The 11,367-nt window shown below is 30.9% G+C and overlaps 1 long non-coding RNA gene across 1 annotated transcript; it reads left to right on the top strand.

Annotated features, from left to right (window-relative positions):
- Nucleotides 1-339: 339 nt before the first annotated feature.
- On the top strand, nt 340-5,019 carry LOC111042059. The gene is made up of 2 exons (XR_002605391.1): nt 340-1,986; nt 2,018-5,019. It is a non-coding gene; the product is annotated as an uncharacterized LOC111042059 (long non-coding RNA).
- The last annotated feature ends 6,348 nt before the right edge of the window (nt 5,020-11,367 follow it).

Here is an 11,367-nt window from a genome sequence, read left to right on the forward strand (position 1 = left end):
AGTTATACAGATTACAGTTTTACATTTTACATAATTAATAATATTGATTACAACGTCTTATAAAATATGTTATATTATGCGTATCACATTTACAAAATGTATTATATGGTTTACATTGTTGGTTATAATATGTTTGTTAGTAATTTACAATAGGTGTTTCTTTATTAAATAATAAAAATAATTTGTTAGTAATATAATTTTTCCATTATGTTATTCTTACAATAAAAATAAATTTCTCCCCCGGTTTTTATATAATATTAATATGTTTTCTTTAATAGATATATATTTATATTGAACAATTCCTTTTCTTAATATTAATAAGAATAACCTTTTTTTAATTTGCTAGTGTATATATATATATTTAGTTATTATTTCCGTTTATTTTATATAATTATTCATATTAATTGTTATTTACTTATTGGTAATTATATTTATTCAACTAGTGTTGGCTGTGTGGACATCTATTCATAATCTCAAAAGTTATCGACAGAAGGTAGACAGAAGGTTACCGTGCACAAAAACGACGCTAAGAAATACCACAAGAATAGAACATTAAATATATAAAAAGAAAATTAAAAATGTAACAATAAGAATTAAATGTGATAAAATAAATAAATAAGATAATAATAGTTTAAGAATATAAGTGTAAAATATAAGTATAAAAAAAAAACGAAAATTATATTTCTAGAGAAAGAGAAAGAGAATTCATCCTGGAATTAGAAATGATATTAAAACGGAACAATCACGATCATAAAACTAAAGTAGAAAAGGATGAGTTATCTAAATGTCTATTAAAACACATAAGTGAAGCAAACCACAAAATTGACAAGCCATTTAGATTTAGTAGGAGCGAATTGAAGGGAATAACCAAAACAATAGCTCATAAATTATGGGATAGTACAGAAGGCGAAATAGGAGTTTACGAATCGCGTTGCGAACTAATATACGTATACATCATGAATTGGGTCGCAGATCCAAGGATATTGTTAAACTATAACCGTCGAGACGAAGTTAGACGAAGCTCTAGAATACGTAGAAACAGGAATAAAGAAATCAAGAACAAAATAATAAATAAAATATATAATGTATGAAATTTATGTTACTTTCAGGATAAGGGACAGAGAATTCGTACCCGGACTAGAACTAAAGCAATTTTATATAGGGAGCATGACACAAGTACTGTAGGAAAAAGAGATATACCTAAATGTTTAAAAGAGCACATAGCGATAGCGAACAGTGTTCTACATGACGTTTTTACAAAGGAGGAAATTAAAAGGATAACAAAAAACATAACCGTATTCTTATGTGCCAAAACAGATCGACAAGGGAGGTTAAGTAGAACGACTTGTAAGGACTTAATCAAATTGCTGGACTATGTGCCCGAAGTTGGAATGTTATTAAATTTTACGGATGAAGAATAAATTTTAAAAATAATAATAATAATAGTATAAAATAGAAATAAAAAAATGTGATATATATATATAATTAAATAAGCTAAATGCATAAATCATTTAAACAAGTAGAAAATAAGTAATAACTAAGAAATGTAAATATTATAGATTACTGATGATACAGACCGTCAAAGCGCAAAGAGTAACGAACGACAGAATGTTGGGAACCACAATCTTTTATAAATATGATGAAATAAATTCACGATTATAAACGTATCGGGCGAAATCGATGATGAGTATAGTTTTACGGACGACTGACGAGACAGATAGCAAAATAGAATCACTACGAATAAGATGTAATTTAGGAAGGGACCCACCATTATTCGAAGCAAATTTATCGGAAAAACCACTTACCTATTATTTACAAAAATCGTGCGTACTGTATGTAAGAAATTTCGATGGTACCAAGCACAGGTTAAAACAAATTCCGGTAACATACAATTATCTAAAATTTAAGCCAGAAAATGAGTCAGCACAAGTGATAGTCGAGTCTAAAATTGAACCAAATAACGAAACCATTAGTATTGAGAACCAGGTTTTAGAACAAAATAAATATTGAGAACCAGGTTTTAGAACAAAATAAAACTACTAAAATAAATAGGGAAAAGCTAAGATCCGAGAAAATATCACAACCGAAAGGGTAGTAACGATATCCGAAAAAGTAGGAACAATATCAGAAAAGGGGGAAACGATTTACCCAGCGAGTTACATTATAAAAATTCCAATGAGAACAACTGAATCACCAGTGTCTAATGACAGCGATAGGGGTCGCGAGGGAACCGAAAAGATAAATTTAAATAGTACAGAGAAACCAGTAAGCATATTCGACAACAAACAGAAAATAAAGGATAAAAAGGGAAATGGACAGCAGGTTAACGAAAAAAGTGATAAAATTGGCTATTTAATGTTTGTAATTATGGGATTAATAATAATGACGTCTATAATAATAATAATTAATCTAAATCGTAATTATAAGTTTGTGCATAGAAGCAGGTATAGGTACATGATATACGCATTAAACGAACATCACCAAATGATGGAAACGGAATGCTAAAAGAAAATATATAATATAATAATATAATAATACATATACAATTTAATTAAAAATAAGTAGATACTTAAAACGTAGAATAAATATAGGATTAATCATTATAAAAGAAAAGGGTATAATCTAGTTCCAAAGACAAAATGCTTTACATCGAATATAAACGAATAAATACATAGGTCAAGTAAATTAAGTTAGATTTAGAACAAATTAGAATATAAGTGGGAGACAGAGAAAGCGTATTAAGAGTATATGATTAATGGCAATCATTCCGTTATAGGGTGAACATAAGGACCATTACGGTGAATACAGCGTACCTGACAAAAATAGTGCAGTTGGAAGAGGGGGAGACTAGCGAGCCAACACATGAACTGTCAATAGTAAAGAAGTCAGGGGGGCGTTTAGTAACAATGATACTGTCAAAAGCGGGAGTATTTTTGAGAGAAATGGAAATATATAGAAGTAGGGAACCCGGCGCGTTTACACAAACAGGTAGGCACATTACATTGGATGAAGCGCACGGAGTAATATGTTGGTGTAGTCATGACCGCATAGCTGGTTTGTCCAGTATAGCGCTATTGTGTAGGTGTATAGTAGGTTTAATGACGAGGGAGGACGCATGGAAAACCTCAACCAAACCACTAGTATTGCAAATGCATGGATTTATACAACAAACGGTTTAACATTAACAATAACATGTCAAGGAAGTAAGGAACCTTATATAGTAAACATTAAAAACCAAGGTATAATAAAATTAAATCAAGAATGCCGAGCCTACGCGGGAGATATTCTATTAAATCCAACGCGAGATATAAAAACAAATTATTATATTAATTTTATACCACAAATAGGGACAGGCAAACTATCGATAACTCTACCTAATAAAATTAAAGATGTAGAATTACCAAAAATAAAAAATAAATATGACTCATCAATTGGATAAAGTGCATGAAATAAAGCAATCCTTAGATGAAGTACAGGGGGGCGATTGTAAACTCCGCCAGAATATCGGTTAAGATAAAAAGGTAATAATAGGTCTATGGTAAACTCCGCCAGCTTTTTTTTCTTACCTGTAATGGGTATATGTAAACTCCGCCAGTTTTTTTTTTTACCTGGTCAGTGCGACAGTACTCACATTGCCACGTGCCTTCTCACATTAAATACGTTTACATCTATTGTGATGTATATGTCAAAATTGATAAAATATTGTCAAGGTTAGATCGATTCAAATTATTAATAATTTTATCTTCATATTATCTGAAATCAGGATTTCCAATGATGATATCGGCAGTAGATAAGGTATACGTAAAGACGTATACTTTGACGAACATAATCATTCGTAGTCTGCGTGTTTCCGTACTTCTGATATTTGTAATTTGTATATGTCCGAACGAAATATGTCGCAAGAAAATAATAGTATAAAATTAATTACTGGCGAACGAGGCAATTTGTTGGTTGTATTTAAAAATTATAAGTATAATAAAAATATAAAATACGCGTCTGGTGAAATAAAATGGAGGTGCAATAACAAAAATTGTAATGCATTTATAAAAACTGTTGGAGCTGAGCAGCATAATATTGCTTTAACACATTTTGCAAATGATACTCACATTACTTCATGCCTTCCAATTTCCATCCAAACACTAGAAAGACAAGAAATAAGTAGTTGTGTAAAGAGGAAAGCGGTAGAAGATATTCGTGATAAACCGGGTTAGGTTATTTTTTTATTTTTTTATTTACTTTACATGGATATTTTAATGGACATTATATACCACTTGTCTTCTGTCTTTTAAAAGATAAAAAACAAGAGACTTACATTAATTGTTTCAAATCAATCTGTGAAAAATGTTTAGAGTTAAATTTAGTTTTTAGTCCAACAGAAATAGTTGTCGATTTTGAATTAGCAATTCATAATGCATGCGAAAAAATATGGCCTGATGTTAATCTAGTAGGATGTAGATTTCATCTCAGCCAATCATGGTGGAGGGCAATTCAAAACTTTGGACTGAGTGTTGAATATAAAAGTGAATCAGAAATAAGTAAGTAACTTCATTTATGTTTCGGATTATTATTTTTATCTCCGGAAAAAGTTCCCGATGTATTTGCATTTACTTTAGAAGCAATCATGCCATCCGACTCTAGAGTAACTAAGTTCTCAGATTACCTTGTTGACAATTATATAAGTAATGAAGCAGCATTTCCTCCTCATTTGTGGGCTGATCAAAATGCAAATTTAAATCGAACAACAAATGCCTGTGAATCCTTTCATAGTCATCTGAGAAATTCATTTTATAAAAGTCATCCGAATGTTCACATTTTTAGTAAAGTTCTTATCGAATTTCAAACCCAAACTTATATTAAACTAAATGGCATATCTCAAGTAAATCAGCTAAAAAATTCGAAATCAAAAAAAAAAAAGACAGTATTACAGGATGCTATGAATAGGTATACTAATAAAGAAATACAAGACTTAGAATATTTGCAAATTGTATCACATCATTATAGTTTTACATAATAGTTTTTCATACAACACAATATTTATAACGATTATTTATTATTTTTTATTATATTTTATTATTATGTGGACAATTATTAATTATTATTATGAAAAATATGATTTTGGATTATTTATTATGATTTTTTATATTGTGATTTAAATATTGATATGATATGATATGATATTATATTATAATTTTATTCTACTATTTGATTTTCTTCACTGGCGGAGATTACATAAACTCAATTTTACCTGATGTTTTTCAGTGGCGGAGTTTACATGAACCCAATTTTACCTGTTTTTTTTTTCTGGCGGAGTTTACAGTAAAAAAAGGTACTTGTGGCGGAGTTTACGTGCGCCCGTACAGGGTATGATTAATGAAGAAATACTTAGGCAGTCGGGGTACGGGATAACTAACGACAGCAATAGTTATTTAATTTATGCAATAATCGGGTTAATGACATTTTGCTACGATATTATTATTATTTATATATATAACATACGAGTGTCGACTATAAGCACTTGGGAAGCCGTTAGACCGCGATACGAACCGAACCCTTTAAGTAGAAGTAAATTTTACGTGAACACACCAATAATAGTCGAAGAAATGGCTAAAAGTCCACTATTGGGGGATACACCCGATAGAGCGGCAATACCAAATCCTCCACCAAGGATAAAGGATTGAAAATAAAAAAAAAAGAAGGAAAAAAAAAATAATAATAATAATAAAAATAAGATAAGATTATAACATAAAGTAAAATAAAATAATTAATTAAACATATTATAGTTAATTAAATGTATTTAACAAATAAACTAACAATAGTCATAAGCTTAACAAGGCATGCTAATAATAAAAGAAAAAAAAAAGAAGGGAACGAAATAAAGAAAATATAACTGAAACTGATTAACAGAAAGAAATCGCACAAGTTCGTAATCATGGATTTCGAATTCTCCATGATTGACCGAACCAGCATGGTCCTGATTTCCGGGGCAATGTCAAATAGTTTGGATAGGTTTAAAATCCGAAAACTCGAAGGACAACCGCTACTTTTACCAGTCAACGAAGAAGTAAAACCTATGAAGGACCGAGAAGTTGTACTGGCAATAAAAGAAATTAAGCGAATTTTTAAATGTAAGGAAGTATTACGTGACGCATGCCTAGGCCAGATAGAGTTAAGTCTAAAATCTAAGATAAACAATTTAAATAAAGCATACATAGAAAATTACATAAGCCAGGGGGAACAGAAAAACGTGATGGTGTTATGGAATGGGGAGTTCCAATGGGTTCTAGACAAATTAGGAATTAAAGAATATCCAATTCTAAATATGAGATGTTATGATACACTGTTCAACCAACAGTTTAGTATCCAATTTGAAATTTCAGAAAATGGATACAAAGCAAATCATATTCGAAATGGATATAGGAACTCTTAACAAATCAGGAAGATTATTAAACCTAGAAGAAACCCATACCATAATTTGTCAGAAAAACAATAAAGTAACACACGCGCACGATCCAAAAACAGATGTCAGGTTTGCCCTACTTGTATGCCTCCTTCTTTCGTACTATCCTCAACTACTTCGGTTGAATTATCCCATATATTATCTGAATATTGGTTCATCAGTACATATTTTATTCATTAAAAATGTCGTAATTAAAATAAATGTATTTATTTATTCATTAATTTTATTTTCCCAATAAACACAATAATGAATTTATTTATTTATTCTTCTACTAATTATTTGCCATCTGTATTTAAATAAAAATATATTACAACTATTTATTTATATTAAGCCTCTATTATCTGTACAATTTTATCTGTATTATCTGTATTAACTGTCGAACTATTATAGTTTTTTACTAAAAAAGCTAATAAAAAAAAATATATTACTACTATTTATTAAATATCGAGGTAAATTTAATATTGTGATGCGCGTCCTATATACTGTAGTGGTCCAGCCCACAGATCGTGGTGTATAAGACAAGAGATGATGAAGTGTAAATAATTCTACGTCAATTGTAGAATATTATGAACATAGACTTTATTTTAACATGTAAAACTGATAGAATATTTTTGGTACACTGAAATTTGTCAGAGAGTCGACTGGCGTGAAGGTGCTCGTACTGGCTCTGGTAATCACGTCTGAATATCGGGTGGATGGGTCCCTGTTTTATAGGCCTACCCTCCACTCTTCTCCTAGCGATGAGATAGTGCTGACTGCTGACCCCGTTTACTATTGCACGTGTGCGTGGTCGTGGGTTTCCAGGAAACGGTCGCCCAGTCGTGTCGGTTGAGAGATTAGATATTGTTATATTTGACATTTTTATAGCTGTTTCGCGTGTGAACTCTTTTTATTTAAATTTCCGCAGCGCACTTTCGGTAGTCGGATTCTCAGAACTATGCACCCGGTTTCTTATTGCGTCGTTGTTCTTAAATCCCCGAGGTCGACAACTTCCCAATGTGAATAATTCTCATATTATGTCCCCCTCGCTATTTAAGCCTTTAAAATATATGCGTATATGGCGGGACGTCAGTACATAGCAATACAATTTTATTTCTATCTCTATATTAAATATTATACGATTTTATCTATTTATTATTTGTTAGTTTTATTAAAATAATTATTACAAAATAATTGTTAATATTTATCTATTACTATTTCTTATTCTAGGCTAGCCTTAAAATTACTTGTATACTTTTTCCACTTTATTATTATCTTAATATTTCATCATATATAAATATTTTTGTGTGCACACTTCTAATGATTCAATTTATTTACTTCAATATTCCCAAAAACTCACATAAAACACGGTTTAATCACCTGTATATAATATTTAATTATTTATTTCAATATTCCAAATAGCGCTGACCCCTTTTACTATTGCACGTGTGCGTACGAGTTCCAGGAAACGGTCTCCTCCTATGCGGTTGTGGCGGTCGAGAGATTAGATATATTATCTCACAGGTATTTAATATAATAAAGTAATATTATATTCAATATTTATGCCCATAGATATTTTATGTTTTAACTATTTTCATTTATATATCTCGCAACGCAATTTCGGTTGTCGAATTCTCAGAACTACGCACCCGATTTTTTATTGCGTCGTTATTCCGAGGTCGACAACATCTTAGTGTGAACAATCTCATATGTCCCCCTCGCAATTTTAAGTATATACGTATATGGCGGGACGTCAGTACAAAGCAATATGTATTATAATATTACAATATTATAGTATATTAACTATAGTCAATTCGTGTCAACGTTTTTAATTCTTTTTATCTCCATATTTCTTTCGCAACGCAATTTCATTTGTCGAGTTCTCAGAACTACGCACACAATGACTGTAGTTATTATCCTAGTTATCCCAAGGCGCTTTCCTGAGTTTAATCACATCCTAGCCCAAAAATCGCATGTGTGCTCTTGCCTCCCTTAAGTATATATGTATATGGCGGGACGTCAGTACATAGCACATGCATACAATTGAATTTTCGCACATTGTCTACCAAGGTGGCTGAGTTGCGCTTATAGCCACTCATCGGCAAGTCTGCAATCAAAATAAATATAAAACATATTATTTCAATAATACACAGCAGGTAGGTATAATATACTGCTCGTATTATCACCATCGAGTCTCATATAGGGTTGGCTTTTTTAACGGGCAGCAAAGTGCACGGGATTAGCTAGTTATATTATATTATTGTAAAACATTTTATTTTTTGAAGGCAATAATTAAGGTATCCGGACAATTTCCCCCCGGACATTTTCCCCCCGACTGTTTTTGGCGCAGTAGGACATTTTCCCCCCGAAAAATGTTCCGATGCGGACATTTTCCCCCCATTTTTTCATAAATATAATAAGACATAAAAAAATTGTATATAAGTAAAATAGGTTAAAAATTTCATTTTTTTTTTCATAAATATAATAAGAAATAATCTTTAAACCTCCCCTGTCTGTTTTAATAATTTCTATTTTATCCATATTTTTCACTTTACGAATTACGAGTTACAATCACTAAACCACTACTAAATGACTACAACTGCTTTGAACAATTTTTATACAAAAGTCATAGGCGCACATAGGGTGTGAATTTAGGGGGTGCTGGAATAATTTATGGTACACAGCCCCGTGGGGGGCTTTGCCCCCCACACCCCCCTAATACAATAATAACAAGATTTAATTTCCTGTTTGATAACGCAAATTTTTGCAATATAATTTCCCCATCTATTTTATTGGTAAGATCTCTCTCAATGCTAAGCGTAGATAGCTTAGTAAATCTTTCTTGGCCCATACTAGTGCGTAACCAGTTTTTCAATCTACGCATAGCCGAGAAGGAGCGTTCACACGTTGAAGAAGAAATTGGAATTGTCATTTTCACTTGAACTAGTTTATAGACATTTGGAAACGAACTTTTATGACATTGATTTTTCAAGTCTTCAAATACAAAGTTGGCTGGTACACTATTCTTTAAGACCAACATTTAGGCTGATAAACTAGTTGTTGATATTTTCAAAATATCCTGATATACATAAACAGATTTATATACTAATAATATTTTGAAAGATATGACCATGTAATAAATATTTTAAATAGTTAGTTATTTTTTATCAAATATACCTTATAAGTGTTTATAAAACACACACTTTTATGTTCATCCTAGTTAAAAAAGTTATAAACAGATTCAGCCAGCTCTAAGCTTTCTTCCGAAAAACGTTTTTCTAAATTTATAATTATTGCATCGCCTGTCTAGCCAACCGTGAACAGTAGATAATAATAAGAATATAAAGTAAGATTAGATAAATGTTTATATAATTTCCTATAATATTATGATTGCTGTTAATTGTTTAATGTTTAGACGAAAAATACGGGCAATCATACAATACTGTGAATTCGTGAACTATAATAATATTGTCTATTTAAGTAGATAATAATAATTATAATGGAAAAAAAAATGTCCAACTCAATAAACCATAATAATTTACAAATTATTGGTGGATTACTGAAATCAATTTTACAGGAAACTTGGGGTGCTAAGCACCCCCAAGCACCCCCCTATGTGCGCCTATGGAGTTTAGGAATACTAATATTGTTGACTGCAGTCTTTAATATTTGTTTTTAATGTACATAATTTTATACATTTTTTTTTTTGTTGATTCTTAAAACTCATTTGCCTGCGGGCGCCCATGCCCCCCTTCCCATTTTTATTTTTAAAATTGATTCTATTTCATATTTTTTCATATTTTTTTTTTTTTGATTCTTAAAACTCATTTGTCTGCGGGCGCCCATGCACCCCTTCCCATTTTTATTTTTAAAATTGATTCTATTTCATATTTTTTCATATTCTTTTTTTTTTGATTCTTAAAACTCATTTGCCTGCGGGCGCCCATGCCCCCCTTCTCATTTTTATTTTTAAATTTAAATTCTATCATTCTTCTATAATTTTTTTTTATATTTTTTAAAGAATTCTGCAGTTCGATGTGACACTTATCATCTTTTGAATTTCCACTGCTCGAAAAACTTTATGTGGAATCCTAGATTAAAGTAAGTAAAATAATGCTTCAAATAAGTTTTTTAAGTTGCTTAAACATATTTTGAACTATTATATTATAGTTAAAATATTTAATTTGTACTGACGTTATAGATATTTAATATTTTTTTCACAAATTATTACTTAAAAATAAAAACAAAAAATAAAATAAATGTTTTCAATGCAAAATTACGTATTTCAGTACCTTTATTTATAGTGTATTGTGTATAATGTATAATGTATAATGTATAATATATAATGTATATTTACCTTTATATTGTAGTGGTCCAGCCCACAGATCGTGGTGTACAAGATGAAAGATGATGAGGTGTAAATAATTCTAAGTCAATTTTAGATTATTACGAACATAGACTTAATTTGACATGTAAAACTGATAGAATAATTTATAACACTGAAATTTGTCAGAGAGTCGACTGGCGTGAAGGTGCTCGTACTGGCTCTGGTAAATCACGTCTGAATATCGAGTGGATGGGTCCTTGTTTTATAGGCCTACTCTCCACTCTTCTCCTAGCGATGAGATAGTGCTGACCCCGTTTACTATTGCACGTGTGCGTGGTCGTGGGTTTCCAGGAAACGGTCGTCCGGTCGTGTCGGTCGAGAGATTAGATATTGTTATATTTGATATTTTTATAGCTGTTTCGCGTGTTAACTGTTAACTCTTTTTATTTATATTTCCGCAGCGCACTTTCGGTAGTCGGATTCTCAGAACTATGCACCCGGTTTCTTATCGCGTCGTTGTTCTGAAATCTCTGAGGTCAACAACTTCCCAATGTGAATAATTTATATTAAATTATTAAATATATTAAATATATTTAATTATGTG

Source organism: Myzus persicae, unplaced genomic scaffold, assembly GCF_001856785.1.
Source record: "Myzus persicae strain clone G006 unplaced genomic scaffold, MPER_G0061.0, whole genome shotgun sequence".
Classification (NCBI taxonomy): domain Eukaryota; kingdom Metazoa; phylum Arthropoda; class Insecta; order Hemiptera; family Aphididae; genus Myzus; species Myzus persicae.